A 6,603-nucleotide genomic window follows, 5' to 3' on the forward strand; every position below is an offset into this window, starting at 1 on the left:
GGGATGGGACCTAAACACCCTTAGCGTTTCTCTCATTGATGGTAACCTATCTTAACACTAGTAAAAATCTAGTCTTAAGTTCAATAGGTAATAACAGGTCAATAGAGTGAATGTAGTACTCAATTGTCCCATCTATTGATGCGTACATGTGGTGAAAATTGATGGTTAAAACTGAAAGGTTTTTAAATGGAGCTTAAGCTTAAGAAAACTCACTTAAGCTTAACAAGTGTCTAAAGAGTTGTGAGACACTAAAGCTCCACCTATATGGACTAGAGGTGGTGCTGCCTCTTATGAGAATCGGGAGTATTCTCTAGCGAGTCTATGAATTGGAATTTTGCACATGACCATTAACGGTGTAAGAGTGAGACATGTTGTCTCAAGTGAGCATTAGCGAGGGTATGTGTGTTATCACCGGTTTGTACTAAAGAAATAGTGGTTCAATGCTACGGCAACCAAAATTTCATCAAACTTTGTGGTAACTACACTAAGGTAAAATTCAAGTCGAAAGATATTTTACCTAATGCACATAAGCAAGACTTCTTTGAAAGTGTGTATTTATTCAATCAAAGTGGGAGAATGTTATATTTTGATATAATATTTTAATTGATTAAATAAATATTACAAGTGTATCACACATTTTAATATAGTGGGGGATTGTTATATTATTTAATATAATAATATGTAGATTAAAATGTGGTAATATATGTTATAATATGGGTGACTATTCAATGGTTACATTAAATATGTAACTATGATGGTTACACTAATTTTGACAACTGGATTACTATTGAATGAATATGATTAATTAAAGAATTAATAAAAAAAATTAATATATTACCTATAACCTGAAACTACCATTTATTTACTATTATATTTTATTTCCTTATAAAATACCAATTAACATTAATTTTTTAAAAAGTTAAATTTAATTTAATTATAATTACTAATTAATTTTTACAATTAGTTATTAAATAAGGTTCTTTTAGCAATTAACTTTTTTTTGCATTCAAATTATTAATATTTACAACAAAATCCCCCTAATATATCAAAAAATTTAGACATATGACCTTAATTATAAAAAAAACTAAAGATAATAAAAAATTAATAATTTTTTTAACGCATTACAAAAATAAAAAATAAAAAAAAATAACTTTTTCTTCTCTTTCTTCATTACATCATCTTCTTTCTCATTTAATACAAAGACACAACCTCACTAAAAGCTTCTTCTTCCTCTCAAATGTACAAATCCAACCCTTAAGATCTTTCTCCTTAATTCTCAGACCCAACCCTCAAGATAGCTCCCATTGTTCACAAGCTTGGATAAACTAGTATATAATTATTATTTTTAGTACACTTTAGTGCGACAAACTAATGGGCAAATTACTCATTTATTTTAATATGAATTATTTGATTATATGCTTATTTAAATATATGTTAATGTATACATATTAATTTATGTTTTATTATGAATTATTATACTTATTAAATTTTATAAAGAAAATAAATCTGAAAAAGATAAAATAATCTTTAGAAAAAGTTAATCCTCAACAAATTTACTAAAATAAATATTTTTTGACAGTAACATACTAAAAAATTAAAAAGTAAAAAATTATTAATTAAGTGTACTAAAAAGTAAAATGAAATCTATTAAAAAAATAAAATAAAATAATTATTGAATTTAGTTTTCTAGAAAAAAGAAAGAAGAAGAAGACAGTATAAAAACAAAAAAAAGGTGTAAAAATACACTAGCTAAGTTTCACTATTACTATATAATTTCTCAATTTTATGACTAAAAAATTATCTCTACCATAATCACAAAACCAATATCTCCACCGTAGATATTTCTATATTTTTTTAATCCTTTCATGTTTCTACATTAACTAAAGAAATGAATTATTCTTAGTGAACTTAATAACTACCATCTACATGATACCTCTTTATTCACACATCAATCATTTTTTTTTATAAACTTTTGAATTCTACAATTAATATTGATGTTAATTAGCTTTATACATATTTTTTAATTTTTTTTAAATTTTTTTTCTAAATCATCGAACCTAATTGATAAATTGGAAAAATGACATGTGATTCCAACAAAAAAAATAAAAAATTGATTAAGTGGGATGATTAAAAAACAATAAATTTGAAGATAGGAAAAATAGTATGTTGAATTATTTTATAGGTGTTAAAATACAGAAAAAAGCTTAGTATTATTATTATTATTATTATTATTATTAGTTTTATTACATGACATTTCTATTAATTATTTTCTTAAAATAAATAATAAATTAATACGAATAAAAAAATAGATAATAAAGAATGAAGCTTCTAAAAAAAGATATAAATAATAATATTAAATAAATAACTAATAGAGTTTATATAATTAATTGGAAGCATTGCTTTCTCTATATTTTTGAAAAGAGTGAGAATATATACATACTGCATTAATATATATTGGGTGTTATATAAAAAAAATCTTTCAAAAATTATATATGTATATGTAAAAAGAGGTTGGTTATTATTTATTAAATACAGCTGCTATTACTGTTTTAATATAGAGTGTTAATAGAGGTTTGTTCTCTCTCAAAAAAAAAAAAAAAAAAAAATTTGAGGTTTGTTCAATTTTCTTTTCTTTTTTTTTTTAATTTAAATTATTAAATTTACTAATAAATAAATAAAAAATTGAGAATGTGACAATATATAATGTAAAAATCTTAGAATGTTATCAAACAATTTATGAATTTAGTTGTACACTTATATATAGGATAGATATTAGATAGATTGACACTGGAGTCTGGAGTCGTTGAGGAAGATGATACCATATATATCTATTTTGTTTAATAATTTAAAAATTATCATAGTACAAAATTTATATATTTTCTAAAAATAAACAATAATAATAAGGGGTTTTTTATTTTTACACTTTAAAACAGTTTTTTTTTTTTGTATTTTTACGAAATTTTACATAAAAACTCCTATTGCAACTAGCGCTGCAACCTAAATTGCAACAAAAAATCGTATAGAAATCCATATAGCAACTAGCGCTGCAACCACTTTAGAAACCCAAATCGTAAATTTAAAAAAAAAAATTATAAAAATAGTATACGGGGTAATTCTCCAATAATAAATAAGTAGTAGTAAGAGTAAAAAAAAGTGGTTAATAACGAAACATGAAACACAATTTTTGTTTAGGATATGAATTATTATCAAATGATAAAAACTAACTAATTTTAAAAATGGATAAATACCATTTTAGATCCTATATTTTGTTAAAGTTATTAATTGGATCATCTGTTTTGTTAAATGATAAAATAGATTCTATATTTTTTAAAATGGTAAAAATAAGACCCTGAGCTCAATTTTTAAATTTTTTTTTTTTTTTAATATAACTAACTTTAAGACATTTTCTAATATGTTAAATGGCGGCAAAACCCTCAATACTTTTGTTTTGGTTTCATTAAACCCCCAAAACCCAAATTTCTGCGGGTAAACCCCCAAAATCAGAAAACTGTTAGCAATTTAACACTTCCGTCCAAATTTAGCTGTTAAATGCCAAGTTGGATTGTCCACGTGGACACAATATACACATGGCACAATTTTATTGGTCCACGTAAATAATTATTTAAAAAAATAAAAAATTAATTATTTTAAAAATAAAAAAAAAATTAAAAAAATTAAAAAAAATTCTTTTTTTTTTCTTTCTTCTTTTTTTCTTTCTTTCTTTTTCTTTTTCTTTGTCATGAACCCTAAACCTAAATCCTTCCCAGCCACCACCCACCATGAGAACCCTAAACCTAAATCCTTCCCAGCCACCACCCACCACCCACCACCATTCTCTTCCTTCCCAGCCATCGTCACCATCTTCCTTCCTTCCTTCCTTCATACTGTTACCACCACCACCACCATCTTCTTTTTCTTCATCATCTGCTACCACCACAACCATCCAAATCACAAAAAAAAAAAAAGAGAACAACAAAACTAAGCTCAAACCAATTCAAACAAAATTCAAATCCAACAAATAAACAAACACATATATATATACACAAAATCTTAACCCCAAAATTAATATTTGAAAACCCTAAATTTATTTCCCCACAAATATAATAATACTAAGTAATAATATAATGTATATTATATTTTTCTAGAAACCCCTAAACAGGAGCAATGAGGTATTCAGAGGAGGAGGATGGTTATTATGATGATGTTTGTAAAGAGAGGAGAGAGAGAGAGAAACGAACAGAGAGAGAGACGAACAGAGAGACGAACAGAGAGAGAGAGAGAGAGAGAGAGAGAGAGAGAGAGAGAGAGAGAGAGAGAGAGAGAGAGAGAGAGAGGAGATTGACCGGCGCTGGCTTGGTGGTCCCCGACGTCCTCCTCCACAACCACGTCGAAGCTAGTTCGCCGGCTTTAATGGCGGATCTGAGATGGAGGAGTTAGAGCAAACATGTTATGGGGCTTCGAAGTCGGTGGAGGAGGACGAGGCCGGAGGAGGTTTTTGTTCAGTGGTGGTTGTGGAGGAGGACGTCGACAGAAGAAGAAGAAAGAGAAAGGGATATGCGAGAGATAGAGAGAGGAGATCGAGTGAGATCTTTCAAAGAAGGAAAAAGAAGGAAAAAGAAAAAAAAAAGAAAGAAAAAGAAAAAAAGAAAGAAAAAAAAAGGAAAAAAAATAGAAAAAAATATTTTATTTTTATTTTTTTTAATTTTTTTAATTTTTTTAAATAATTATTTACGTGGACCAATAAAATTGTGCCCCGTGTATATTGTGTCCACGTGGACAATCCAGCGTGCCAGTTAACAGCTAAATTTGGACGAAAGTGTTAAATTGCTAACAGTTTACTAGTTTTGGGGGTCTACTCGCAGAAATTTAGGTTTTGGGGGTTTAATGAAACTAAAACGAAAGTATTGGGAGTTTTGCCGCCATTTACCATTTCTAATATGAACAAATACAAAAAAATATAACCAGTTTTGTCCTAATATATTTAGATTAGATTATTATTAAATTTTATTTTGACAAAAAATCAGTTCAGGATCTTATTTGTATAATTTTAGAAAATACAAGATTTATTTTATCATTTAACAAAATAGAGAGTCTAATTAATAACTTTTGCAAAATACAAAATCCCAACATGATTGAAATATCAATGAATATATTGAATGAAAAAAAAAAAGAAGAAGATATCAATAAATGTATCTATATATATACTAAAGACAAAAGAAGTAAGACAAATTGAAATAGTTACCTCTTTACAACATCTATTTATAAAGGACACCGCACCTTTCAAAAATATGTCCAAACTATATTAATTTTAAATTTATTATATTTACAACTCATATTTTAATTTAAAATAAATAAAGTGTATGCTCTTTGTTTTTCTCTTCCAGAAGAGAATACATTTCATATTATTTCCAGCTAATAATTATTTTTCGTCCAATAACAGAAAATTAAACAATAAATAAATAGTATTCAGTCAATCACCTAACATTCCAGTGTAAAACCATTAATTATCTCATAGAAAAATATGAGAAGAGTCTTCATCAAACTAGATAAAAGCTTTGTAGACTTTGTAGAACTAATTGTTTTCTCTCGCCAAAACAACGCCAAGTGCAATCACTAAAACTTTCCCAATAGTCAAATTAATTTCCTTAATTCTCCTTCAAATGACACATGAGAGAGTTGCATATAAGCCTATTACATGTGATAGTATAGAAGCTTTTTCTTTAGATCATCATTATATATATATATATATATGAGAGTAATTGGCGGTAAAACTCCCTCAACTATCAATTTACTTGCAAAAAACCATCCAATCTCATATTTTGGTGGGAAAACATTTAAAGTACTGTTCTATTTACATTTTTAAGGTGTCGTCTGTCCACCCTCGTTAAGTCCTAATTTTGCCCACGTGGCAATGACAGGTCACTAAAAAATTATCCTACGTGACAATATTATACAAAATAAAAATAAAAAATTTAAGAGTAATTTGCGGCAAAACTCCCCAAACTATCAATTTACTTGCAAAAAACCATCCAACCTTAAAATTTTTTGGATGGTTTTTTGTAAGTAAATTGATAGTTGGGGGATTTTGCCGCAAATTACTCTTAAAGTTTTTATTTTATTTTGTAAAATATGGCGTTTGGTAACACTTTTTTAATCAGTTTTTTGTTTTTAAAAGTAGAAAAGTGAAAATATTTTTCAAAAACATGTTCTATAAAACTGTTTTTACTTTTCAATTTATAATTAGAAATCAAAATTTTAAAAACAACAAAAATTACTTTCAATATTTTTTTAAACAGTTTTTTTTTCTTAATCAATCTTTTAGATTACGACCAGACCCGGACCCGAATCCCCTCCCCCACGGCCCTGGCGCTGAACCCGACTTTTGACTTGAACCCGAATCCGACCCTGGACCTAGACCCGATTTTAATAAAATCAAAAAATAAAAATAAAAATGAACTTTACAGAATACACTTTTATTTTCTGTTTTTAAAATTGAAAAACGAAAGTAGTTACAGAACGCATTTTTGTTTTTCAAAAAAAAATTTTCAAAAACAAAAATTTTACTTTCATTTTATGATTAAAAAATTAAAAAATATAAGTGTT

This window comes from Cannabis sativa, chromosome 2 (genome assembly GCF_029168945.1).
Source record: "Cannabis sativa cultivar Pink pepper isolate KNU-18-1 chromosome 2, ASM2916894v1, whole genome shotgun sequence".
Classification (NCBI taxonomy): domain Eukaryota; kingdom Viridiplantae; phylum Streptophyta; class Magnoliopsida; order Rosales; family Cannabaceae; genus Cannabis; species Cannabis sativa.